Source organism: Apis florea, unplaced genomic scaffold, assembly GCF_048593485.1.
Source record: "Apis florea isolate Af1SG1 unplaced genomic scaffold, ASM4859348v1 contig_1789_pilon, whole genome shotgun sequence".
In the NCBI taxonomy this organism is placed as follows: Eukaryota; Metazoa; Arthropoda; class Insecta; order Hymenoptera; family Apidae; genus Apis; species Apis florea.
In genome coordinates, this window is record NW_028256481.1 from 117,695 (window position 1) to 145,281 (window position 27,587).

The window sequence follows — 27,587 nt, forward strand, 5'->3', positions numbered from 1 at the left end:
CCCTCCCCCTCCCTCTCTCTCTCTCTCTCCCTTCTTTCCACAACCGCAACAACGACACGGCGAAAACCAATTCGTGACAGACATCCCGCGGAGAGACAACGTCTTCTCGTGTATCCACGCAGCCACGTCAAAATGGGAAGTCGTCCTCGGTTACGCAGACAGAAACGGAATGTAACGAGGCGGTACGCGGAGAGACGCCGCGGTTTCCACGACATTTCGTCCCGAGCTGTGTGTATTCGGTTTGGAATTTATTTTATTTATCACAGCTGCCTCTCTCCGCGGGGACTGCGGCGGGGACCGTGCGCCATTTCCCTCTCTCCCTGATACGTTGATACAGTAGTTGGTGTGGAGAGAGATAAAGAAAGGGAAAGGAGAGATCCCGAACACGAACGAAAAAGAGGAAAACGGAGAGAGAAAGAGAGAGAGAGAGAGAGAGAGAGAGAGAGAGAGAGAGAGAGACCCTCCCGCGAGACCCGAGGCGTCTCATTAGGCGCGATTCAGTGTACCACACTGCCGCCAGATCCCTGCCTTCCAGATTGTTCCATTTTCCTTCATACATATTTAAATTATTGAAATTGCAGCATTACCATATTCCATTGATTTATCGATGCCTCTTCTCGGTTCTTTCTCTCTTTCTTTCTCGTTCTTTTGCGTTTCTTTTGTTCCTTTCGCGAGATTTTTCTCTCCGTTCGTTTCTCTTTCTACTACTTTTTTTTTAGCGTAGTTACGATTATTTTTAATCGAGAAGAGAATCCTTATACCGGATACCTTGTAACGCAAGATTACGAGTCGATAAGAATTTGAAAAATTTTGAAAGAGATATTATAAGAATTGGCGGCGGCGTTTTTTGAAGAAATGAGAAAACTAAATTTTAGAGTGTTAACGACGTTATTATTTCCGTTCTAATGGTTAGAACCAAGGTAGAAACTAGAAATTCTGATAAAACGTTCTTACTGGGCGATAGTTTACGATTTTACAATCTATAAAGTATATACGTTGGTGAAGGTGTTTGGGTCAATCCGCCCCCTGTCGACACAACAACGGTTTGAAAACCCTCTCGTCCGTGCACTCCCACCCATTTCCCTTAGTTCGGCCTGAGTCTGACTCGGCTCTCCACGTTGCACCCTTCAAACAGTAGCAAACTAGTAGGTGGCGATCGACGACAGATCGAACATACGACCAAACAGCTTTACACCAATTTTATGGAGTCCCGATATTGCATTTAGAATCGCGATAGCGCACGCCACCGACCACGTAGTAACGATCTACAATGCGAATGTTATAACCTTGTTGAGAAAATATTGGACCATAGTATTCACGGACACATACGTAAGACAGCCTTCGAAAATGGTTAAGGGACCACGAACAAATAAACCGTTTATAGGTCTTGAATTTATGGTTAAGGAGTGTAACGCGTAATATATCGCGTATACGTATGTACAAAGTTAAAAGGAACAAGGATTTCTCAAAGCTTGATCCGTTATATATAAACCAGAGAGTTTTGTCCATCAAAAAAATATTAAAAGTATAATTTCGAGAGTTGTTCCGTAAATATTTGATGGACCATTCATGATTGTATATTGTTATTAAAAAATAATAGAAAAATACCTGATCAAACTTGGTCGTCGCTCCTACGAAATATGACGATATCTCCTTCTTCTCTACTTCTTCTCAACGAGCAATAATACACACTTTACAATCACACGTTACAATTACAATCGTTCCACTAATGATAAATAAGATGACAAATCAATTGAACCACTTTACTTTCACACTTATACTCGAAATTCCTTACCCCTAACGTAACTACTTATATAAGTGGCGTGACAATATCGGTAACGAGAACACTAGCGTTCGAGGCCCTCTAGCGACAACGGTCGGTACTAGCAGTGATCGTATAGGCCGCTTAAATATATCGCTCTCAAATTACGATATATAATAATTGAAATAATTAAATATAACATATTTTTATATGTATTTACAAGAAAGGACAGATATTCCAATTTCAAGATAATTTAATTTTATATATACTAGAATTGGAATTATTTCTATTAAATGGATTTGTAATGTTCTGTACGCATAAAATATAAATATACTTTTTAATTCTATCCTCTCTTTAATCGAGTAATTTTCATTACTTTACTTTTCCATCATTCCTAAAATATCTTCTAATTTTATTCCCTTTGTTTTTCTATAATCAAAAATCAAACAAATTCCCGCAAAATTCTATTTCATTCCCCATTCCCCCTTCCCCACTTCTGTTTTCATACTAGATCCATTCGATTACATAACTGCAGATGCATACCGATAAATAAAAATAAATTGCCTCGTTGCAAGGTAATTCTAAGCATCGTTAAAACGACGGCGAACCCTTGTTTTTCCTCCCCGAAGAAAGGACCTCTCCCTTTCGGCCAGGGACGCGTTCGCATGCTCCACACGAGTTTTAACTGCGTTCCCAGACGTGCCCCAGGTGCCCTGTACTCGAAAGTCATTCGCCAATATAGACTTTACCGGCAATAAAGCCAATGACGGGACTCGTGTCCAGTCGAATGCGTAAATCGTGCATTTATCCACCGCTCCTCGTCCACGCAGCGACCCTCCAATCTGACATCCGTCACGATTTCGCCGCACAACCGTTCGAAATTAACGGGTTCAAAGGCGGCCAAACACTGGCAATTTCTATCGAAATTGTACGCGCCTGCGTAACAATCTGTCTCGCCTACCGTTACCACGAGATCCTCGATCGACGAAACGAACCCACTTCAAATGTACAATTAATATAGTTTAGCATTAATTGTAGAAAGCAATCGATTAATCCTCGACTCGTTAGTTTCACGCTGAATGGTTAAATATTTTAAAACTGGTTTACGATTATATAGTTTTTCCTTATAGATCCAATCTACGTTTGATCAAATTATACAAAAATGTGGTGGGTGAGGTGGGGGTCTCGTAATTGGAAATGGGACGAGGATTTTTCAATAACGAAACCCTTGGTTCATAATTGGTAAATTATGGCCTCGACGAAAGTATACCTCGAAGAGCACTCCCCGTTGCTTTCCAACTTACGGGCAACTTTGAATTCCACCCCGAATCGTTTACATGCGTATTACCTTCTTTTATACACACGTTACCTCCTTGTACCAGACGCAGGTGTGGCTTACGAGGCTCGGTTCCGTTCCAAGTTTCGGCTTCGCGCGAGACCACGACGACCCGGAAAGGGGGCGCAAATCACACACCGCGGGGAGAGAAAGAGAGAAGCGAATCTGGGAAATTTTTGCATGCTCGATCGATCTCATCGGAGGAATTCGTACGCCTCCTTCGCACGGCTTTCGAGAGCGTGTCGGCGAGTTAACAGCGAGTTGCAGCTGGGAAGGGAGGGGAAAGGAAAGGAGAGAAACGTGAACATGCAACGAAACGAAATTTTGCACCAACTATTCTCGGGAGTCGGGAGGGGAGGGGAGGGAGGAGACGGTCGATGGTCAAGCCCGGTTTTATACGAACGAGTCGAGTTTTCTCGAAATTGATTTTTCCTGGCAGCTCCACGGTTGCTCCACGTGTTCTCTCGCCTCTCTCTCTCTCTCTCTCTCTCTCTCTCTCTCTCTCTCTCTCTCTGGGCGCAAAGTTAGTTTTATGTCACGGTCCCGCTGAATTTCCAGAAAGGGTTGTAAATCGAATAATGAAAACGTCAGAACCTGCCTGTGTTGGTACACCGCAATCATTTGTACCTACGTTTTAGCCGTGAAATCGCAGTTTGAAAGCTGCGCCGTGTCGCGGCCAAGAAAAATATACGAAAATAGTTCCCGTAATTTTCTCATTCGAACGAAAACTAAAACCCGCGCGCTTCCCTCTTCCGAAACTTCGCGCGTTGAATTTTGCACGTGCTGAAAAATCAGCATGAATTGAGAAGAGAAATCGAATGTCTCGGAGAACAATTTCTTTTTTTTTTTTTTTTTTTTTTCTTTTATTAGAAATCGAAGCTGAATTCGAAGCAAAAATTCAATCGATCGATTGAAACGAAAAAGCGAAATCGTGAAAGTCGACCGATATTTCTTCACCACGTTGGGGGATGGACGAGGAAGAAATGGGGCGAAAAAAAAGGCGCGGACGATATTTAGGGTGCAGCGATAATTCATGTCGCGTGGTGACCTTTGCACGGATGAAAAGGATGGAGGCGAGGCTGGCCGATACACGCGCGGCGAAGGAACGAGAGGTGCTTCGCTCGCTCTCTGGTGAGACAGAATTGTTCATCCATAAATTCGTGCTGCTTGGCGGAAACATTTTCCGTTGTTCCTTTCTCGCGCCATCCCTTTCGCCCCCACCCCCCCTCCCCTCCCTCTCTCTCTCTGTCCCCGCTTACACGCTCTGTCCCTTCCCCCTCCTCCGCTCGCCAATGGAAAGCAGAGAGGTTGGGTGAAATACGAGCACGATGTCGGTCCCGCAAGCAGCTTGTCTCGCAATCGCTGTTTTGTTAATTGAATTCCCTGTCTCGAACGGTTTCACATTGATGCGTAACACCGGATGCAAAATCGGGGGGGGGGAGGGAGGGGGAGGAGGAGGAAAAAAAAAAAAAAAAAAACGCACGCGCGGACGGACGAGATCCACCACCGAGTGGGCGCACTTATATTACAGCTCTGGCAACCATTCGACAAATCCAAGCTTTCTCCCCGAGCTTTTGATTCTCTCGCGAGTTTTCCACCGGTCCAATAGAACGGCGCGGGCAATTTAAATTGGCGAAAAGAGGCGATTAATCTTGTTACGCGATATTTATTTAAAAACGCGCCCTTTGATATTTATCCCCGATAGCCCAGAGAGAAACGCCTTTTGCCTTTGCCCCTCCCCCCGTTTAATGAATTCGGATCCCAGTTTTTCAATTACCAGACCACACACACCAAACCGTGTACATTCTCTCGAGTCATCGAATATTATCGAATTATTATCGAATTCGTACGTATCGTAAATACGAAGGAAGGGGGTTGGAAAGAAGAGATTGGAAGATCGAAAGGAGAGAAGAAATATCCAAGCACGCGATTATAATGCGCTCTACTCGCGTTATCGCGTTCGAATACGCTTCCATGCTTGGGGAGGAGAGTTGTGGCGAGCGAGGCTGTATTTTCGAGGCCCGTTGTCTGCAGAAGATTACGCGAGGCTTAGGGCAATAACGACTACGCACGGTCGAATCCGGATCAGAACTAGGAGAAATCCCGTAGGGAGATAGGGAGGCGGAAGTCGGCCCTCCCCGGCGCTCGCCCACCGGCGATCGTCCAGATCCTGCTCGGCTATCGGAACACAGCAATAATAATCAATTGTCCATGTAAAAGGCTCGGCAACGATCGGGGGAACAAGTGAAGTCAATTCACCGGACGCGTCTCGAAACGTCAGAAAGGCGGGGAGGAGAGGACATCGTGGTTCGAGGCTCGTAAAACGCATCCTCCTCCCCCCCCTTTTATCGCGCTTCGTTGCGACACTCGTGCCTCCTCGGCCCGAAAAAACAACAACTGATTTATGGCCCCGGTGCACTCGTTAAACCGATTCGATAGATTTTTACCATTCCTTTTTTTCCCCCGTTTCGCCGCGGCAACCCTCCCCGGAGAAGGGCCACGCCAGCCTCCCTCTTCTGTCTTCGCCGGTCTGTCGCTTTTAATCTCCCCGTCCTTTTCTCTTTTTTTCTGGTTCGGTACACCCGAGGTTTACAGGCGGGCTTACATCGTTCAGCCGGGCTTACACGTGCCGTCGGCATTCCGAGAGTAAAGGTATTATTGCGCGTTGCGATCTGTGCGGTCCTTGCCCATTTCGACTTAAGCCTCCCTCCACGTTCCTCTCTCGTCCGCCTGCTTTTCAACATTTTTCGCGTGTTCGCGATCGATTCTTCGTTTCTCCCAGATTTTCGCTCCATGATAACAAAAATACGAGCTTCGATCGCGAAGCAAGAAGTAATCTTGGAAGAGCGACTCCTCTGGCCCTAAGTTGTCCTTAACAATTAGGATTAGTCGGCCAGTTGTAACCAGACGTGAAGCGTCGGTGAAGAAGGGTAAAGGAGAGGAGTTTTGGGATGGAGGGAAACTCGGGTTATGGGAGGTGGTTGCGGCAACCACACCACCAGCGGCGATACACATTAGATACCAAGTTCTTGCAACTACCCCCTCGAAACTGGGGGGCGGCGTGAGTGTGCCGATATAAATTACGGTATGCAGGATAATGGCTGGCTACTAAGCAGTGGAGAGAAGCTTCGTTTGCAGATTTTCTTTTTGCCCCCTAATAATTTCACATTTCTTCGTCCAGTGAGTGAACTGGCGCTGACAGTTTATTCGTCATTTCGGATTTTGCTCGATAATAAATTTTTATCGTCGAAAGATCTTTCGGGAAAGGATTCCTCCCTCTTTCAAATATTCACGACTCGATTTCGAGTAGGATTTCAGGAGGGAGGAGGAGATTTTACTCGATATTGCTCGGTAAATACTCGACGAGGAACGAGGCGAAATTAACGAGGCGATCCGCGCGGTTTAATCCGCGAAAACATTCACGCGACAAGTGGTTCTGGTGTGTATTATACAGTATAGGAGGGAAAGGACGCGAAAGGTGAAATCGTGTACGTGTAATCGAATCTGGAGGCGCAAGACTACTTGTATTACCGTTAAGGATTTATTGGGCTCCCCCTCTATATTCGAAGCTGTCACAGACAGTACGAAGCCGGCAACTCTTGTCGTGCGAATTCGGTGAGCCGTACAAGAATGTATTGATCTGCTCTGACATACCATTTGGGCACGAGACCTGTAAGTAACGCCACTGTCGGCATTTTACACCGTACGTACGTACGGAGTACGTCGAAACCTTCTTACGTGGATCATCCCTCTCTCTCTCTCTCTCTCCCTCTTTTTATTCGTTTTCGAATACGCGTTTATGTCGAATTGATCGATCGATCGATCGATCGACGAGCCAACGATGAATAATAATACGCGAGTATTTCGTTTCTTCTCGGCGAGTGTAGTACGATAAATAAATAAATTTTTAGGAAGCTGTGTTGGCCGAATAATTCAACGAATTATTTCCGTAATGGGGGAATTATATTTTCCACTCGAGAGCAAAGTGATCTTTAAAAATGGATTTCACTTCGAAACGATTAATAAAAGATAATGGTCGATGTAATTTCCAAGTTTCTTCCGATCCGTGGAAAATAAGGGAGATGTTCGTAGTTAATAAGTTTTCCTATATATATATATAAAATAGAGCTGAGATTTCCTCAAAATATCCGCACTTTAACCGTCCCTGTCTACTTCGATATTCACGATGAGACTTTGGAGACGAAGTTTTTTTTTTCTTTCTTTCTTTCTTTCTTTCTTTCTCTCTTCTCCCCCTTCGCTCATTTCGATTTGTCTCCTATTCCGTAATGTTAGGGCGTCGATTGGCGACAGTGTTGAATAAAGGAACAGCGTCTTTCGATAGCGAGCAATTTAAATTTGCCGGGGACGAAAAAAAAAAAGAAAAAAAAAAGAAGAAGGAAAAGAAAGAAAAAGTTTATCATCCGGACAAAAGTTGAGAGCATATTCTAATATTCCGGAGGAGGTCGAGGACCCTGGCTCGAAAGCTTATAGAGCTTTTTTCCTTCTCTTCCTTCATCTGAAAGGATGGACGAGGCTGAAACGAGTGAAAGGCGAAAAATTTGGAGGCGAAATTCGTTCTACTACTACTGTGTTCTCATTGATCGTGTATCAATTTTACGAGTGGAAAAATGACCGGGCAGGAAGTGGAACGTTTCAAATTTTGGGAATTCGTTCCGGGCGATTGAAAATTAATTTGCCAGTCGATCGTTCAAACATTATCCGGTATCTTTCCTGTTTTCCTTTTTTCCCCATCTCGATAACGATAATCTTCGATATCCGAAAGAAGTTTGAATCGGAATAATATAAGATTTCATTTCGTTTACCTTCAAGACCGATCAACAAGAGGATTTATTATTACTTTGCCGCATATTAATGAGTCGCAATTGATCTTCGAGCTTTCTTTTCCATCACAATTAAACCGATTTTCATAATCCCTTTCTAAACTAACTTCCATAATCTACTCAACTTTCCAATTTGTGTGCGCTGACTTTAAATGACAAAGGCATCCGATCTTTTTACACGAATTTATAATTAAATTGAGATTAAAATTTAAACGATTTAGAAAAATCTTAAATACATACACACACATATAGATGTGTATGAGATTCGAAATGAACGTCGATTCGATTTTCAAAAAATGTTTGCGGAGAAAAGGATTATTTATTTGACACAAAGCGTACAACTTTATCTCTTAATTATCAATTCTTACGGGTTATCAATTTCAAAAAGAACGACATGAGTGGTAGTTGATCGAAGGATAACGAAGGGAAGAGCAATTACGCGTTATCTTTATAGGAAAGATTTCTTTTCTCTCTCTCTCACTCTTTTTGAGCAATTTTATTGTACGCGTTAATAAAATTGAAAATAATAAAGCGATAGACGCGTTTTTAATGAATTTTTAAAATTAATTTTTTGCAGAACGAAATTCCGGAACGAAAAAAATGTTATATTTCATTTTTATTTATTTATTTATTTTTCTTTTCTTTCTTTCTTTTTTTTTTTTTTTTTTCGTTGTTTGATCAATTTTTTTTCCAGCTACGCTAATAATTACGTGTCACTCCATATAATTTCCATGCCGCTCGTTTTTTAAAAAATTATTTCGCAAAATATTTCATAACTATTTCATAACGCGATACGATGTTATTGGAACACGTATTTCCGAACCGTATTTTCGCTTTATAAAATTCTGCAACTTTAAAATTGAGCAGTTTTTTAATATTCGAATTTTAATATATATATATATAAATATTACATATTTGTCAATATAAAAAAAGAAGAAATGATTTCGTTCGCTCGCCATCGAATAAGAAATATCTAATTAAAAGTATCGAATCAAAAATAATTAATAACTTTTGAAAGAGTGAATCGATCGACACGGGGTAGGAAACGGAATCTTCCTTCCCAACCTGCGGATCCTCGTTAAATAATAATAATAATAATAATAATAATAATAATAATAATAATAATCGGTCGAAAAGAGGAGAATCCTTAAATTCCGTCCGACGCGGATGAACCGTCGCTTGATTCCCAGATGACACGCGAGGATTTGAATAAAAAGGCGAGAAACGGAAAGAGAGGAAGGAGAGAGGAAAGAATGGAAGGCGAAGGGGAAAGCGAGCGGCGTTCCGTAGCGGAACACGAGGAGGGGGGCTGAAGAAGGGACGTGTCGCGAGTGACAGGTCATTTTCCGGAGCGGAGCACCCTCTCGTCGCGTGCGACCTCCCTCCTCGATCGGCTCCAACCCCTTCGTGCTCGCTCTAAGGATCACGGGGCCATCCTAACTCTTCCCCCCATCTAACGACACCGCGATCCTCGATATCTCTCGCCCGCCAAATTCGAGAGCATCTAATTTCATCTTAGCTCCCCTCCTCTCTCCCCCTCTCTCTCTCTCTCTTTCTCGCTCCTCCAAACTGGATTCTCTCTTCTCGTCGCTTCTCTTCGTTGATCAAAAAGAAGAAGAAGAAGAAGAAGAAGAAGAAGAAGAAGAAGAAGAAGAGGAGGAGGAGGAGAAGGAAGATTCGAAAATCCTCCGCTCGTCGTACAATTTCTGCAACTTGATAATAAATTGGGCGGGGAGGGGGGTGGGGGGGGGGGGAAGATGGTAAGGGAAAATTTTGAAAACGCGATTATATTTAAACGTAACAACGTGTTGTACACCGTAGGAATACCCGAAGAGGACTTTCCTCGCATTGATTACGGGGGGGGGGGGCGGCGGAAAGAGGGAATTTCTCATTTTGTTTCGTCGAGCAAATGAAATTCCGCCTAATTAAATGGTAAAACTTTCGACTGATCTAATATCATCGTTTCTAAGAAGAGAGAGAGAGAGAGAGAGAGAGAGGGAGGGAGTTCCCTATAACTTCACCCAGGGGGCGAAAACTTGAATTTCAGTTTTAATTAACTCCCATTTCTCTCGGAACGGACGACGTGCGGGGTTTAATGCCGATAAATAAAGGGCGGCCCGTATTCATAGTTTTCCACGTGCAACTGACAGAAACAAATCGTGATATATATATACCACACACACACACACACACACACAGGTAATGTTTTTCTTAACGGTTATTATGCCAGCCAAGTGAAATGGATATTCTCCCGTGCGGCGAATCTTCTTCCTTTCGCTCTTCTTCTTCTTCTTCTTCTTCTTCGTCGCGGAAAAAGCCACAAAGCGGGCGCGAGCAATCGCTTAAGTGCACACCTCCCTCCCCTCAGGGTTATTCGTGTCCCTTCTCCCACGATTCGTTACGTGATAAACGACGAGGAATTAAGGAACAGTCTCGTAAGGAAGAGCCTCCTCTCGATTCTTAAATATAAACAAACACGAGTGCAAAGGGTTGACGTTAAATCGGGCGTAAAGAGTGGAAGGTTATTTTTCGGATTGGCCGGAAAATCGAGGGGAGGGAGAGAGAGAGAGAGAGAGGAGGAAATGGAGCGTGATGTCGCATGGGCGTAGGCGCGAAATTATCCCGTCATTGCATAAATGCATAGGCTACGTGGGCGGGAAGTGGGACGTGGGTCGAGCAGTTTGTCGTGTCCCCTAAAATATGGAGGCACCGTCCTGGTCCTCCTCCTCCTCCTCCTCCTCCTCGGATAAGAGGAAGAAGACTTCTTACATATTGCGTCGGCACTGCATAAATGCATGTTATTCATGCAGCGCATTCGTAGATCTTATTCCCCTCTCTCTCTCTCTCCCGCCGTTTCTTCTTCCCTTCTCTTCTTTTGTCTTCATTCTTCTTAGGTTCTCACCAACTCCCCGCACATTTGGCGCTCTCCAATATATTTTTCTCGTCGAAAATCTTTTTTCGCGTGTTTGTTAAAATATATATATATATATCCGTTTCTTTCGATATCGTTGATCGTATAAATTTCAGCTGCTACTTTCCATCCAATGCCACTAACGCAAACTTGTCCAAATCGATGAAATATTTACACATATTTACGTACCCCAACATCGGAAATTTCTAACTTTCGACTATTTCCAACCCCGCCGTTCCCCGTTTGTTTGAGTTATGCGTGGATGCTCGCCGAGTAAACGATCATCCGGCAAAGTTTGCGTTAACAATTGAGACCGTTTGCTTAATAATATCCAGACAACACGGCGATATCCAACACGATATCACGAATTTTTATCTCATTCGCGCGTCGATTGTCGATAAATCGAAAGTCTTCTCTCTCTCTCTCTCTCTCTCTCTCTCTGTTTACTTTTTTTCGATAAAAATTTTTGCCAATTTTAAAATTGGAAAATTGACGGCAGATATTGCGTGGCAAGTAAGTTGGCTAAAGAGAAATAACGTGACCGTAGCGGAAACTTTGTCATCTCGGCTGTTGAGACGTTAGTGGGTTGGGAAAGAGCAGGGCCGTGTCGGCGGGGGAATCACAGCGCAAATCAGGGAGTAATTCTACGTTTATCCGATTGGAAGGTGATTTTAAAACTTGCCACTTTCCGCCGGAAGAAGTCGGCTCCCCTCGTTACGTCTTGCGGGAAATACTTGGTCAACAAAGACAGGCAACGAGTTAACTTTACTCTTTATGGAACACCATAATGCATTAAAATCCTATAAAGCCAACGCACTCAACTATATATATACGTACGTATATATATATATATATACGTTTCTCGTTGTAAAATTAACTCTCGCGCCCCTTCCCCCTCCCCCCACAATTTTCTGTTCGATGATTTAATCTTTGCACCTATTATTATTTTTTCTCTCTCTAAATAAATTTCACTACTCGAGCGATATTTCGATTTATTTCGACGGGTGGTGGTAGTGAAAATGAAGAAGAGAAAGAGAGAGAGAGAGAGAGAGGGAAGGTTAAAAGGATTTGACGTGTTCCACGACTCGCGTATATAATATTTATTATAGCGGTGTGATTGCGTTGAAAAGAAATATAACGATGCCGCGTTATCCACGTTATTATTAGCCAGGGCGCGAAAACGGTTTTTCGGCCGCGTCGCAAGTCGCGACGTTTTACCATACACGCTGTTTGCTTTGGAACGTGCAAACGTTTTTACCGTGCTCCCGTTATTTGTCGAACCTTTGTCAGATTAATTACCTGTTCCGTCGATAAATAATATTTACCTTCGTTTCGTGAAAAAAACAATTCACTCGTGTGTTTAATTGCAACGTCACTCAACAACGAGGAGAGAGACCGTCGAGTAATATTTTCGTAAATACTTGCCCCCTCCCCCTCCAGTGGTATGCTAGTCAGCGATGTCATTTCGTTAATAATGGTAAAGTTCTCTCCTTTCTTTTTTTTTTTTTTTTGTTAAAAACCGCCACAACCAACGACTAACCCCACTGTGTCTTATCCCCTTTCTACCTTTCTCGATTCTAAAATCACACTTTTCGAATATTATATACATACATACATACATACATACATATAATAGTACAATACATTCTTTCAAACGACGCACGCATGAAATCGCGCCCCCACTTTATCGGAAATATTCACTTTGAGCCATGAGCGCGGTAAGGCAATTAACGGACGAATGATGGTGTAGCGCGGGATAAAATTTTAGCGGCCACGGGGGTTTGGAATTAAAAAAATGAGAGAGAGAAAAAAAAAAGGAAATCGGAAGCTCTTCAACTCTATTACTGTACGTTTAATCGGAGGCCGGGTCGGAAATATCGCTGTTCCGTGTACATATACCACCGTTTATTCCGTTACGCGGATCGAGACAATATCGCGCCATATTCGTACCCTCCTCTTCTGTTCAAACAAACGGGCCCCGCTAACTAATCCTATGTACGTATGCACGTGTCGGGACATACCGATTGTTTAATTTCCTCTCCGCGCTTCAAATTTATTAACATCAATCGCCCTCGCCTGTTTCAACAAGTAGACCAACCATCCCCTCCCTAAGAATCTAACTCTCCCCTCCCCCCCCCCCGAAAACATTCTTCGCCGATGATTACTTCGTTGACGAAACAGGGGCCACGTAAATTCGATTCGAGAACCTCTCCCTAATTTTGCCCATCTGGTGTCCATCGCTTCGAATCGGTCTCTTCCAGGAAGGAGGAGGAGTGGACAGTGGAGAGGAGAAAATGGCTCTTAGCCCGTAATTGAATAACGTGTCTCGAGGCACACGATCGGCCGTAATATACCGGAGAGCTTTTTGCCTTTGCACCCCTTCAATGACGACTTCAATCCCTCGCCCATATTCCCCTCGCTCGACGGACGAGATGAGAGATCGGGAAAGTTGTTTTTCGCAGTTGTATCGTTAAGAAGCGCGCGCGTCTCAACGCGCCTTTCTTCGTTTATTCAAAAGTTTCGAACTCGACTTTTTAAATTCCTCTCGCAATTCCCAAAAGTTCAAGGGGAAATGAAATTTAATGAATATCGACGTTCCACCTCCGGGTTTTTAAGAAAAAAAAAACTCGAAAAAACTTTTTCTCCTTCCTCTTTTCTCCTAGAGAAAAAGAATTTTATCGTCACAGGCGAATAGTTCGTGAATAGAAATTTCGTCGTTTCCTCCAATATATATATATTTTTTAACCGTCCCATCCAAGATACAGCGTGTTACCTCGTAAACAAAATTCCATGTGCCCATCTCGAGGGAGGATTAAAGGTCAAGGTAATCCTCTTCTCGTATAAATAACCGACCCTCGTACATTTTTTTTTTTTTTTTTCTTTTTTTCAAAGTATTCCCTCTCTCGACAAATATACACGATATTTCAAAAGATCCTCTCTCCTAATTCATGCAAGCCGGATATTACGGCAGAATCGATATTCCATATACGCGCACATGTACAATATATATATACTTTATTCCCCTCCCCCGACGTAAATAATAATATCGGCGCGTCTTACACGCTCGTGCGTGGGCTCGGTCGGTGCTTGTTTGCCGGCGAACAGTCGAGAAACAGACTTAATATATTGACCCTATTATGGCGTTATTACGCGCGCGAATACCGATGCTCGGGCTTATTGCGCGCGCGTACCGAGCGCAATCCTCCCCAGCCTCTCCGCGTGTTTGCCCTTCTGCCAAGTCCGCATCGTCCGTAACAAGCGTACGCACGCACGCACGCACACACACAGCGCGTGCACCAACCGAATTGGGGCGGGCGTCATCGAGGTGGCGATAACAGGTGATGCGATAACACTCGATGCCACCACCTCCTTCCTCTCTGTGCGAAATTGTGGAAGCTCGAGTGAAAGTTCCTTTTTTTTTTTTTTTTTTTCGCTCGTAACGAACGATCGTCGTCATCCTCGTCGCGGAGACACGACGTAATAATAATTATAATAAACCGTGGAAATATTAATTGACGTTGGGGAGTTTTTAACGTGATAAATTAATTCGTTGTTCCTCGAAGCGAGGAATTTCGAATCGGGGATAAGAGGGAGGAGCGGGAGGAGGGGAGGAGTTGTTGGGAAATTTTCATAACGAGAAAAACTATTTCCGCAGCCTGTTTTTAATTAGGAGTAAAATTTTCGCGGACCCCCCTCCCCCTCTGTTTGTATTTACAATCATTCCCTTTCTCACTTGTCAAGTTGTGTCGACTTATTATCGAATTGGACAGAGTTTTAATCGTTTGATAGCCATCGTGGCGCCGCGCACACTGTTCGCGGCCTGTTTCATTTGCCTCTCCCATAATGCAACACCGATAACACGACACGAGAAACAACTGTTTGTCTTCGGCTCGTTACATACGAACTCGCGAGAGTCCGTCTGGGAATATTAGCGTCGCGATATAACCGAAATTGCACGCGGACGCGCATGCGCCGATGGCTTCGACGATAATTAGCGACGACGATGAAAAGATATATACTCGTTTCAACAGGTGAATATTCGCCCGCGCATCTTTCCGCCCGCGCGTTTGAAAACAATTTGCAACCGGCGCGTGAAGAATTATCACGTGTAATCGACTCCAGTAATTGTCCTCATTACGGCGAACAATAAACGGCGAAAAACACCGGTATCGCCGCGACGCGGATTAATGGATTTTAAAAACGGATTCACTTCGAACGCATTCGTTTCGAAACCGTTTATTTAGAAAAATTACAAAGGTTGATGATAACACGACCAGATCTATTAATAAAGCAACGATTTATCGAACAATCCAAATTTCCCTTCGACCAAGAGTGAAAAAAGAGAGAGAGAGAGAGAGAGAGAGAGAGAGAATTTGAATTCAACGTGACACCCACTCGATCGAAACGTATCCATATTCTTCGCTATCCCCTCTCCAATCTCCTCTATATTCGCTCGAAATACGGTCCGTGTATCGATACGACACAAACCGGCCTGATCGTAAAACCGATCCCTCGGTAAGATCTCCGCTTAGAGACAGACAGACAGAGAGAGAGAGAGAAGAGCGGAGGATTCGAGGTGGCGAGAAACAATCTGGAATAGGAGACGAGACGTGGTGGAGTCGTGGTGGCGCGAGGCCAGGTATAGGAATCGGAAGCGAGTAAAGAAAGGGCGACGGAAAGTGTAGTCTAGAAACTTTATCCACTTTGCATGCTGATGGTCACAGATTCGGGAAGACAAAATGGGGGGAAGGCTGGATCGCGATTCAACGGGAATCGATTCCCTTTGTGTCACGCCGCCGCCGCCGCCCGCCTCCTCTGCCTTCTCTCCACAAACTTTGTAGCCAATTTACGAGCGACCAAGTCAGCGCCCTTCGATTTTACGCTAATCCGATGCCGATGTCGTACCCCGTGGATGAGGAGGCCAACCTTCCTTCTTCTCTCCGCGCACGAAACGAGACTATTCGCTAAAAAGGATTTCATTTTCCGTCATTTCTTCGCCATCTACTTCTTCTTCTTCTTCTTCTTCTTCTTTCTCCTCGTCGTTTCTCTTTCGTTTTTTTTTCTTCTTCTTTATTTTCCTTTTTCCATTTCATTGCGACGACTCGAGGAATCGCGCGAGGTTTATCCCGATCGAATTAAGTAATCGAGCCCTCCTCTCTCTTTCGATTGAAGATCGCGAATGAATTTTATTAGGGAAGAACGATTCGAGAAAGCGCGTGTCGTTTTTTTATCGACGGCTAATTGCATGGTCGATCGCAAGGATCGGGGTGGTTTTCACCGGCCGCGGAAATTCCTTGCTTGATTTGTGGATAACGATAGTCGCGTAGATCGCGTTTACGATCGAGCCGTAATATTTTACAATCGTGGCAGATTTTCACGCGCAACGTGTTACACGGGCAACAATGCCATTCGTGGTAAAATAAAAATGGAAGGTCGGCGACGATCGATCTTGGTTATTCGCGCGGGGAGGATAAAAATGTATGAAATAGCAGATGTTGGTAAGAGAGATGTTTTTCGTTGGCCAGATACGTATTTCGTAACGGCGAGGAGAGAAGAAATTAACGTGAATACGCGTAAAGACGTCGCGTCCGTGTTTTTCGTCAAGGGTAGGGTAGGACAGGGGGTAGACAGGAGGATAGGAAAGCGAAGAATTGATGGAGAGGGGAGGCGAGAGTGGACGTGGAACGGACAGTCGTTAAGGAGAAAGGGGTAAGAAGTCGTAAAAGCGGGTTGAACCGATCGTAAAACGTTGGTGAAAGAACGATCGTCGTGGGATCGTTATAGATGGAAAAATCTCGAGGATATCGGCGGATATTCGTAGAATCTCTCACAGGCTCGAACGAAAATGCCATTGAAAGAAAAATTGAAATTCCTCGAAAGTAAAAATGCGAGGATACCTAGTGGAGCGGGTAAACGGTTTCCTATGACTATCGGTATTCCGGTCCACTGGCGATATTTGTCAGTCACCAAGAAGAGAAAGCTTGGAATCCCCCTATTTCTCGAAACTTTAGCCGTTCCTTTTTTTTTTTTTTTTTTTAATCCTCGATGATTCACAAAAAATATCCCCAAAAATGGCAAAATTATTTCCGATTTAAATGGACGTCGTTGCTACAACGTCGCCATCTGGCGCCGAGTTACACAGTATTTTTTCCCCGAGAAACACCAACAACTACGCTCTTCTCGTTTTTTTCGTTTGAAGCGGAAAAATGATTTCGACTGCGATTATTAAAATCAACCGCATCGCGCGGATACACACACACACACACACACCACACGCACACGCACGCACGCACCGTTTCTTCTTTCCAAAGCGATGCACACTGATCCACTTTAGGGAAAATCACCACCGGACGATTTGCTTCGATGTAATGGCTCTTGGTTACCTCCTCCTCCCCCTCCTACCCCCGTCTACTAGATCGTCGAAATCGTATCAACTTAATTCATATTCACGGTACGAACGAATTCGCTGGCGGAAAGTCGAGAATCGAGGGGGATGAAGAAGGGAAATCGGCCACGGGAGGCGGGAGGAAGAGTGAGGAAGAGAGAGGAGGGGAGAGAGGCGGTCGACGAGCATTTGCCCAAGCGAGCCGGGTTTTAGCCCCGCTTCCGTCTCATTACTCGCTACGCTCTGATTGAATTACCTACAATCAACATCAAACATTTTTAAACTCAATTTCATGTACGTAGAATCGTGTATTTTCCCGCTTTTTCTGCTTTATAGAATCGCTTTGCGAAGCACCAATCCCCCTCCTCCTCCTCCACGGCCAACCTATTTCTCTCTTATATCGTGGGGATATTGTACGAGCCCTGTGCTACCACGGCCACGTCGTTATTGTATAATTGCCCCGTCGTCCGAAGAGAAGAATTTGTCTGGAGATTCGAATATTATCCAAAAGATTATTTTTACCCACTTTCTTCGACGAATCGATCCTCGACGAAATCGTCGCTCAACCTTTTTTTCATCCCAAACCCTGGTCGGGGACGAGCTCGTTTCGAATCGGGTTTAACGATTCGATTTACAATCGAAATTTAATCAGTGTGTTTGAGAGGGGAAGGAGGTGGAGGAGGAGGAAGAAGAAGAAGAAGAAGAAGAAGAAGAAGATCCCCCGCAAAAAACTCTCAAACTTACTTTTTATTTGGATCAATTCCTTTGTTTGTCGAGTTTTAATCGTATTATCATGTAACGGATTATTGGCCTCTCGTAATTTCATCCCCCGATATAATGATATATCGCGTATTATTATAATTATATACGGAATAAAAGGAGATGAAAGGAAATTTTTCATGAAATCGAACAGAAGAAAGGAATCGATCGGAATGTTCTCGTTTCCCGGAACGAGAAACTTCGTTTCGAATAAATCTCCTAATCGCGTATATTTCGTATAATCACGCGTATAATCAGCGGAGGAGGAGGATCGGTGATTTTATATATGCGTGTGCAAATATTGTCGGAAAGGAGGCACCACTTCGGAATTAAATAATTGGACGCGCGTGGTCTGTTCATCGGAATCCATAATGGCGGAATTGAATCGCTTTCCCGTGAGCGCGATTGATTTGCCGAAACGAAGCACTAATCAAAATTAATTCCCATTATTTCGTTAATGACACCGGGCCGCCGCGTCGCGCTGCTGCCTCGTCACAGCCTCGCAGCCTCGCGATTTGGCGCGAATTAAGGATAATTAAGAATCCATTTGTATCCGAAAATACGAATGGAAACTCGGGATCCGGGCGAATCCCCGAAGAAACTCAACTTTTCTAACGATTATTTTCCATCACTTCGACTCATCACTTCCCCCTTTCCACCAAAAGTAAAATCGAGAGAGAATCGTTTATATATCACTCCATCCACCAATTTCATTTCGCAATTTTTTATACTCTCTCCCTCTTCCACCCTTCGTAAAGCAATTTTTGCAGTAAAAAAGCTTGTCACAAAGTTGTACGCAACGCTGGCGCTTTTAACGACGTATTTTGTCGTTGACAAAGTTAATTTCTCTCTTTTTTTCTTTTCTTTCCTATTTTTTTTTTTTTTTTTTTTTTTCCACTTGTTTAACTTGGAATAAGGACGTAGCCGATCCTTAACGTCAACGATCCGACTGAAAATCGTCGGCCGCTTCGAAAAACTTATCCTACTTCCTCCTCCTCCCCCCCCCCCTCCCCTCCAAGTTTATCAACTCGGCGAGCCGACATGGTTGTAATTTTAAAGTACTTGGCCGCGACTTCGCACAAACTGTTATTAACTGTTCGTAAGTAATTTAAAAGTAATCACGCTAATGAAGCACAAAAGCGTCGGTGGCCTGTAATAAGCACGCACAATAAAATATATATATATATAAATATGTATATGTATGTATGTATGTATGTATGTATGTATGTATGTACGTACGTATGTCTCTTTATATACGCACATGGATATCTATGTAGCAACGCGTCCGGAGCAATTCATTCGCACTACATGGAAATCTCATTAGGCCCGGATACATATAACAGCTAGCTCGCGACTAATGGTTGAGTTTGAATGGTTGAGGTATAGGACAGAACGCTCTGGGCGGAACTTGATCGTGTCGGCGGACTCGGCCGTGGTGCATGACGTTACGTTTCTAATGCATAATAATCGCCACCACCCCAGTTTTTTCCAACTTGCGAAAAAAGTTTCATCTTTCCAATTAACCCTCGTCCCGATTCACGTTCATTTTTCTCGTCCATTTGAGAATAGAAGAAGAAGCAAAAAAAAAAAAAAAAAAAAATTTCCTCCAAGATCCGACAAAAAGTTTCGACTAGGATCGAGATTCACGCGACGATCCGCGACGAGAGATCGCAAAAGTGTTTCTCTCCTTTCCTGGAAGAGAGGGAGAAGGAGGAGAGTGGATCGCATGCGCGCCATTTAATACGCGAAGAAGGCAGGACCCGCGTTTCTCGCATTCCTCGCGCGCAACTTATAGAAATTCTACGCGTACGTGGAAATAGCGAAAAGTATCGACAAAGCCTTCCCTCCCCCTCTTCGCATGCATACTTCCGGATACAGGGCGTTACGCAACACGATGCATAGCGCGGGTGGGCACGCAGAGAGACTTCATTATAACCTCATCGCTTCCCACCGAGTGCGTTCGAATTGAAAAATGCGCAGGCTTGTTTTTCAGCTACCGAGGTTACCGTGACAACGAGCGTACACACACACACACACACACACACACACACCCGTATCTTCTCTCCCCGTATACGAGAGAGAGAGAGAGAGAGAGAGAGATTCTCCTCGTTTCGCTTACACCGGTCACGCTTCTTCTCTTCTTTTCGCCATGGATTTCAAGCTGTGCGCGTCGCACCGTCGACGTTCATCGAAAGGTGGGCGACGTATTCCGAGGAACAAAGACAACCGGAGAGAAAGAGAGAGAGAGAGAGAGAGAGAAAGAGTGGAGAGAGGGTCGGGTTGTAGCGGGGTTATACTCGATGGGTTGAGAGAGAGAGAGAGAGAGAGAGAGAGAGTGAGAGAGGGAGGGGTGCGCGGCGACGCAGCAGGTCGAGAGATGGTGTGTGCCGGGGACGGTACCGGGAGCGAAACGCGGGCATCGGCGAACCAGTCACTATGACAACGGTGACAGGCGAGGTGTTAGTGCGCATCCGTGACCACGCCTACGTCACGACGCGGTGACGTCAGAGCGTCGACGGCAGCGGCGCCTGCCGCCGAGCAGAAACGTGGCGCGCAACGCTCGTCGGCCCTACGATGGAAGAGAAGAGAGTGAGAGAGAGAGAGGGAGAGAGAATCGCCTGTTGCTACTTCGCTACACGGAGGGTGAAGCAACCCTTCCCCCTCCACCTTGCCCCCCTTGCTACCTTCTCCTTCTTCTCCTGCCCTCTCTCCCTCTCTCTCTCGTTTCGAGGATTCGTCTCTCTCTTCGTTACAACGGCCATCTCCTTTCCTCCCCCGCTCGATCATCTCGGTCCAACTTTTATCCCGTCGTCTTCTTCTTCTTCTTCATCTTCCTCTCCTCCTCCTCCTCCTCCTCCTCCTCGCCGAAATATTCTTTATCTTTCTCTTTGTCTCCGTCTCTGTCTCACCATTCTCTCCCTCCGACGGTCGTGCAGAACCGCCGCACCACCACCGTTGCCGCCACCACCACCCACCCTACCACCACCGATTTCGAACGACCAACTCCCTCGGCTTCCACCTCCTCCTCGCCCCGTTTAGCCTTCCGGCGGGCAACCCTCCCGCGCGTGTTACCAGCCAGCAGCGATCCCCACGGCCACGACCGAGAACCGAGACCGAACGAGAGTCGTCGGCTCTCCGCCAGTCAGCCATCCGACTCGCCGCTACGCCACGCCACGCCGCGCCGCTGCGTGTGTTTCCGAAAAATCGTGTATTATTAAGGGGGAAGAGAGGAAAAAAAAAAAAAAAAAAAGAAAGAAAGAAAGAAAGAAGAAGAAGAAGAAGGGGGGGAAAAAAGTGAAATTAATAAGAGCAGCCCCTCCGCCGTCCCTTCTTCCGCTCGTGTTCTCCTCGTTCACACGGTTTTTATTACGAAATAATAATAATAATAATAATAATAATATCCACGTAGTAAACATTCTCGTCGCGTTCTTTCTTTCGTCCCCTCTCCCTCCCCTTCCCCCCCCTTGTGGTGCGCAAAAGTCGGTTGTCCATCCGAAAAAAGAAAGAAAAAACGAGAAAAAGGAAAAGTTTCTCTTCCGTGTACCGGGAAGGAGAAGGCGGGAGTGAACAAACTTGTCGACGACCACGCTCGAAGAGAATAATATAATAGAAAGGGAGAGGAAATAAATGGATATAATCGTTTATGGAAAAGAGAACGAGAGAGTAATAAAGAGTAATAATAATAATAATAAATAATCGTGTGGTGATCGAGGAGAGGGAGTCATCTATGTCCAGCCGCGTGTTGTTCAAGAGGAGAAGAAAGTAGAAGCAGGAGAGAGAGAGAGAGAGAGAGAGAGAGGAGAGGAGAGAGAGTGTGTCAGTGGAGAGGGTGACACGTGCGTGTGTACACGCACCGCGCTCGACAGACGCACACCAGTGACGCGCGAGGCGAGAAGAGAGGGAGAGAGAGGGAGAAAGATTCGAGACCAGCGACGTTGTCGTGTACCTTGGTGATCGTGCTTGTGGCACGTGTGAACCGTGCAACGACGTAGAGGACATTGATTGGTCAGCCACGCATATGGATCATAGGTTAGACATTTTTGCAAGCACATTCTCTGTCACTGAGTTAAGCGCGCGCTTTCGTTTCGTTTCGAGAGAGAGAGAGAGAGAGAGAGAGCGAGCGAGTCGTATATTTGGGAAAGGCGAGGAAAGGAGCGAGAAAAAGAGGGAGAGAGAGAGAGGGAAACACGCGAGAGAAACGGGAGCGCAGCAGACACGCACACGCGATCGTCCCCGTGGCCGACTCGACGAGTCGGCGAGCGGCGCGTGCTGTGCTAACCTGTTGCCGCCTCAGAGAGAACAAAACTCCAAAGCCGGTAATCGGGAGCTTAAGGATACTCTGATATTATACCGCGAAACTGTCTATGGGGTGCAATCGTGCGGAAACGGATCTAACTTATTATTATTGTTATTACGATCACGGTTTAATCGCGATCAATTTATTATGCACGAAACTGTCGTCGAATATTTCACAGTGGATACTAATCGTCTCGGGGATCTTTCACTCGTTAGGTTCGTTAGGTTCTCGTGTAAAAGAATTATCTCATACTCTGAACAGGTATTGTAAGGGAAAAACAGGTTAGGTTAGGGATGCTAATTGTTGTTCCAATGCAATTTTCCTAATTTTTGAACCGATTATCCTCTTCTTACGATGGAGAAAAAGTGAAGTGACGAGTTGAAGTGAGGAGTGATAATGAATATGAAAAAAATATACGTAAAAGTGAACGAGAAGTGAAACAAATCTGGGGATTGTTCGTTCTTTCCATTGGTAGAAAAAAAAAGAAAAAAGTAAATGAATAAATTAAATCGTTATGCGCATCTCTTTATAACGTGGAAATATGATAATTTCGCGGGGAAAAATTTTGTGTCGTGAGCGCACACGCAGGAGAGCGCTAGAAATTGATACAGTGAAAACAGAATTTAGTAGATGCGGAATTTGTAAGTACAGTTGCGGAACAACAATTCGGTCTACGATCCAAGAGCTCGGTATTTTGAAACGATATATAGTCGCTAAATATGTGCATATGATATTTGTTGTTCCTTGAGACCGAGCCCCATTTTCAAACAACCGATGCCCTGTTCCACCTGTTCCAATCCGTTCTTTTATCTTTCGCCTTGTATAAATATAATATATATTCGCTTTTAGAAACGAGAATTTCATCGATCATTGCTTGGATAGAAATTCTCCAGTTTCGTCCAACGAAACAATGAAAGGAGAAATAGATAAACCGCGCAGCGCGTTACGCGTCCGGCTAGCGCCAACTTATTCCACTTTCGCGCTTCGAATCGTTTGAACATTTGGATATTACAGTACAGTCTAGAATTCAACTTTAACTTCCGTAGAACCAGTTTTGCAAAGTTTCGTTCGAGCATCGTGCGCAACTTTTCCTCTTTCTTCGTCTAAATAAGCGGTAGTAGTAACGTTAAAAGTTAAAGTTTCGATCGAATCGAGGCGAAACGCACAGCCTGTCTCCAAACAGAGACAATTGGCCTCAAGGCGAAATCCATCTTGGCCTCTCGTGTACAACACTTTTTCTCGCGCGTGTGACATTAGACGGTGGAAGAAAGGCGGGCCGAAAGGAGGTGGCCGGGACGAAAGTGGGATACGTGAAGAAGGGGCGACGCCGCGTCAGGGCGATACACGATATATATATCTTTGGACAAGGCTACGTGACCGGAATCCCGAGGTGGTTAAAGTTGGATTTGTAACGTATTTTTCCCCTCCCCCCACCCTCGATGTGGAAATACCTATCGACTCGTGCACCGGCGTTTCGCAATTTCCGTCTCGTAGCCCCGATTGACGTGGATGAAAGCAAAGATTTACGTCGGGGAAAGGACAGAATAGAAGCCGATGAATATGTATTTATGTATGGTGCATCGCGAGCATGTTCAGAAAGGTTTTCGTTAGCTTTTCACGGAATGCGAAGCTGCTTTAAAATTCTCGTCAATCTCGCTTCTCTCTCCCTCTCATCTCCCCCTATATTTCGAGCCGCTTGTCTTTTCGACCAATGCCGATCTCGAAGAAATCGACTTTTCCCTCCCTTTCTTTTCTTCCTTCTCTTTCCTTTCGCTCTTGTTAATAACGCAATTTATATTTATTCTACCGAAAAATATACTGACGTTTCTCCTGCACGGTGGCATTTCCGATTTCCTCATTCCCCCCCCTCTTTCGCGGTTCACCATTGCCGACGGGCATCTCATCGATGGCGGAAAAACGTTTCCACCAAAAGCCCACCCAGGGCGTTTATTCGACGGATCTCTGGCATCCCTTCGAAAGTTTATTCAGCGCTCTCTCTTCGCTTGATGTTGCATTTGTCGCGATGGTGCAACGCGATTCCCTCGCCAAGATAAATGAACCTCCTCCCAGACAGAGTCGTTCCATTCCACTCCCTCGGACCGAGATATCTTCGAATATCTTCTTGGCTTTGACGAATTTTTCCCTCGATCGAGAATCAATTCATAGAGAGTTCTTGCAACATCGATCGATTCGAGATTACGAACCGAGCAGGTCAGGTGCGTGCGTTATGTAGAATGTATGTGTATATATATATATAAATGCTGTCCCACTCGTAGCTGTAATGCATTATGGCAGGGCGTTGCGGTAGGATACGGTGCACGTTGCATTGTCGGGGAATGGGGTAGACACTATACATACCAGAACCGTACTGAATTATACCCCGTTATGGTTCCGCCTCTCTGTAGGCGGCTCGAGCGCCATAACTCGTTCCTACTCAATAACACGTCCGATAGGAATATTATTTTAATTCTGGTTGGAAAGTTCATTTTTAACAAGCCACGTTTTTTTCAAGCCACGATATAAACGATATCGGATCTCTGGTTGTTGAATTTGGATGCAAGTGATGAGCTTTATATATATATATAGAGCGAGACGAGACGAGAGCGAGCTTCGAGGCCTGGAAGAAATTTCATTACTTATTTCCGCCTTTAAATTGAATGTTCATTGTTAAAAGGGGGTTCGTACGATTATGTGACTATTTTTTACGAGGGAATTCGGATCAATACCCTGTGCCGTATCGTAAACGTCACAAGAGGAAGTACTTGGAACTTATTTACGCCTTTATTGCTAATATCGTTCCTCATGCTCGATTGTACCCCGAGATGCCCGTACTTCCCTCAGCCTCTATGAAACTCGATAGTGCGTATTGATATTTCTTACTTCCGTTTTACGACCCACCTTTCCTTACCATTCGTCGGCCGAGGAAAAGTGGAAATCTTGAAACTTTTATCGGTTGTCAAGTCTCACGAGTGTTTCGAAACGATCGAGAACGTTTCGTGGCGTATCTTCTCTTCCACACTTGCCCGCTCCTGCGATCGAAAGTTAAAAAGAAGAAAAAAAAACGAAATGATCCCGTCCATTCTCTCTTTCACTTACGTCCAATTTTATTCAACCAGGGACGATATCCTTTGCCAACGAGACGATTTGAAAATTATCTTGAATTGAACAACTAGAGATGGAGGAAAAAAGGAAAAAGATATTTTCGTCTAGATATAATCTTTTTTATAATCTGTTCATTCCTTTTATAATCAACGTCCTTTTACAAATACACCTTGTTATCGCCATAACCTTGATTGTTATTCGCGAAAATATCTTTCTTCGCATGATATCAGACGATATCAAGAAGACGCGATATCAACGAACGACGTCGCTCTAATCGTATCGTATTCTTTTCTGTTCCAGGTAAGTCGGAATCGAGCGGAGGAAAGCCGTCGAACGAGTTACTCGTCGTCGGTCAACCGAGAGAGAGAGAGAGAGAGAGAGAGAGAGGTCAGAGAGCGAACGTGAAAGATGGTGTCGCGAACGTGAAGAGTGTTGAGCTGAGGGGAAGGAAGGAAGGAAGGGTGGAGGGGTGTGTGCAATTCACTTTGTAATAAAAATGGAAATTAACACGAAGTACGTGGGTGGAAAACAAGGCTAACCTCCGTCAGTGGCGTGAAGAGGGTAACGCGGAAGCTTGAATAAACAAACTCGCCCTAACTGCTGCTTGGCTGCTGTGCACCCTCCTCCTCCACCCTCCTGGTCTCTCCACCATCATGGGCCAAAGGACGTTGTTATGATTGCTAATGGAAAACTATCCAATTCAAAGAACAAAGTGAAGTAACGAGTTACCTCGCCGTCCAACGAATATACACCGTGAAAGATGTAAGAGTTTCGGGGCAGGGCAGGGCAGGGCAGGGAAAACGGGCACCGGTTTGTTAAGAACGTTGAGAGAACGAGGAGGAGGAGGAGGAGGAGGGGCACGGAGGGAATGGTCGGTGAGCGAAAGTGGTCTCATTTGCCGCGAATAAATATGACATTTGAGAGGAAGGACGGGTCCCTTCCTTCCATAAAAAGAAAGACACCAAGATGTTGGAGACGCGAGCCATTATCCTTCGTTATCCTCGATCGATGTTCGTTTCGACATTTCGATCGGATGTTAATTCGCTTCCCTCTCGTTACACTCTTCTTACGATAGGTGGGATTCTAAGCTGGACAAAAGTAAAGTAATATATAATACGTTACGAATTTGCAAAAGGAAAAGTTACCAAGTTTCTCTTTTTCTTTCACGACTCCTACCTACCGTATTCGCGTGTGGATATACAATTCGTGAAAGTTAATATTCCCAAGCAGGGAATATTATTATTTGCGAAAACAATATTTGCTTTGGGAAATATTACTTCTTACTTATTTGCACGGGAAAGGTATTAAGAAAAAGTGGTGGCTCGAGTTTTATACGAAACGTGATATTCGAAATAACCCGTCCATCCGTCCGGAAAGATCGTTGTTTGATCCTCGAGCAAGATTGTTCGACAATTAGCAACAGCTTGTTGTGTATATACCCATTTATACATGCATTTATCCGTTCGGGAAAGCGGCGGCGGAAGCGGTTTTTTAACTTAAAGTCTCTCGGGCAAGATTTAAATTTCAAAATTTCAATCTGGCTTGCAAATCCATCTCTTGCCTCCTTTCCTCGCACACATCCTTACTTCCGCCCTCTGTCGGATACCAGCAGATTGCGCCGACTCTCGAAACTCTTTTAACATCGTGTGTTCTCCCCTTCCCTATTTTCTCGTCTCTTATTTGTTTACCTTTCTTTTCTCTACCCACCCCCCAGTGATCCGTTTATATTTTCCTTCCTTCCTTCACCCCTCCCCCCTTTGTCCAGTGAAATTTCCTATTTACACGGGGCAGGGGACACGATTTTGCGGGAATAATCGGAAATAATCGATTTCTCCTCCGATTTCGGATCCCCTTCGCTTTGTTTAATTTATATAGACGAGACTAAACCATCTCTGTGTATCTATATATATATCTCTTCTTAAAATATCGAGAGGGCGAAACAAATCAACTTTCCGCTCGTGGAAGTCGGGTAGTACTACCACTCCTGTTGCTCGCCGGCTTAATCACTTTACGAGGCATTACGAGAATGGTCGCGAGGAGAGAGAGAGAGAGAGAGAGAGGGCCACGTCTACGCTCGTCAGAAGGTCGAGGAGAAGAAACGCAAGGCGGGGAGGAAACTTTTAATTTTTCCTCAAAAAACTTTAGCTGCTCGTTACTACGTTGTCCCAAGCGCATCGCGGCCGGCGAAGTGAAA

The 27,587-nt window shown here is 44.7% G+C and overlaps 2 protein-coding genes across 9 annotated transcripts in view; one reads left to right on the forward strand and one right to left on the reverse strand.

Annotated features, from left to right (window-relative positions):
- Window positions 1-27,587, reverse strand: part of LOC147658650 (uncharacterized) — a 129,241-nt gene that overhangs the window by 88,392 nt on the left and 13,262 nt on the right. The window lies entirely within an intron of this gene.
- Window positions 21,100-27,587, forward strand: part of bru3 (CUGBP Elav-like family member bruno 3) — a 199,143-nt gene continuing 192,655 nt past the window's right edge. For 3 of the 5 annotated variants that reach the window (XM_086910942.1, XM_086910969.1, XM_086910937.1), the window contains exon 1: window positions 21,100-22,023. The gene's annotated coding sequence lies outside the window, so the exon portion shown is untranslated. The remainder of the gene's footprint in view (window positions 22,024-27,587) is intronic. The other 2 variants (XM_086910965.1, XM_086910949.1) reach the window with 1 other exon arrangement.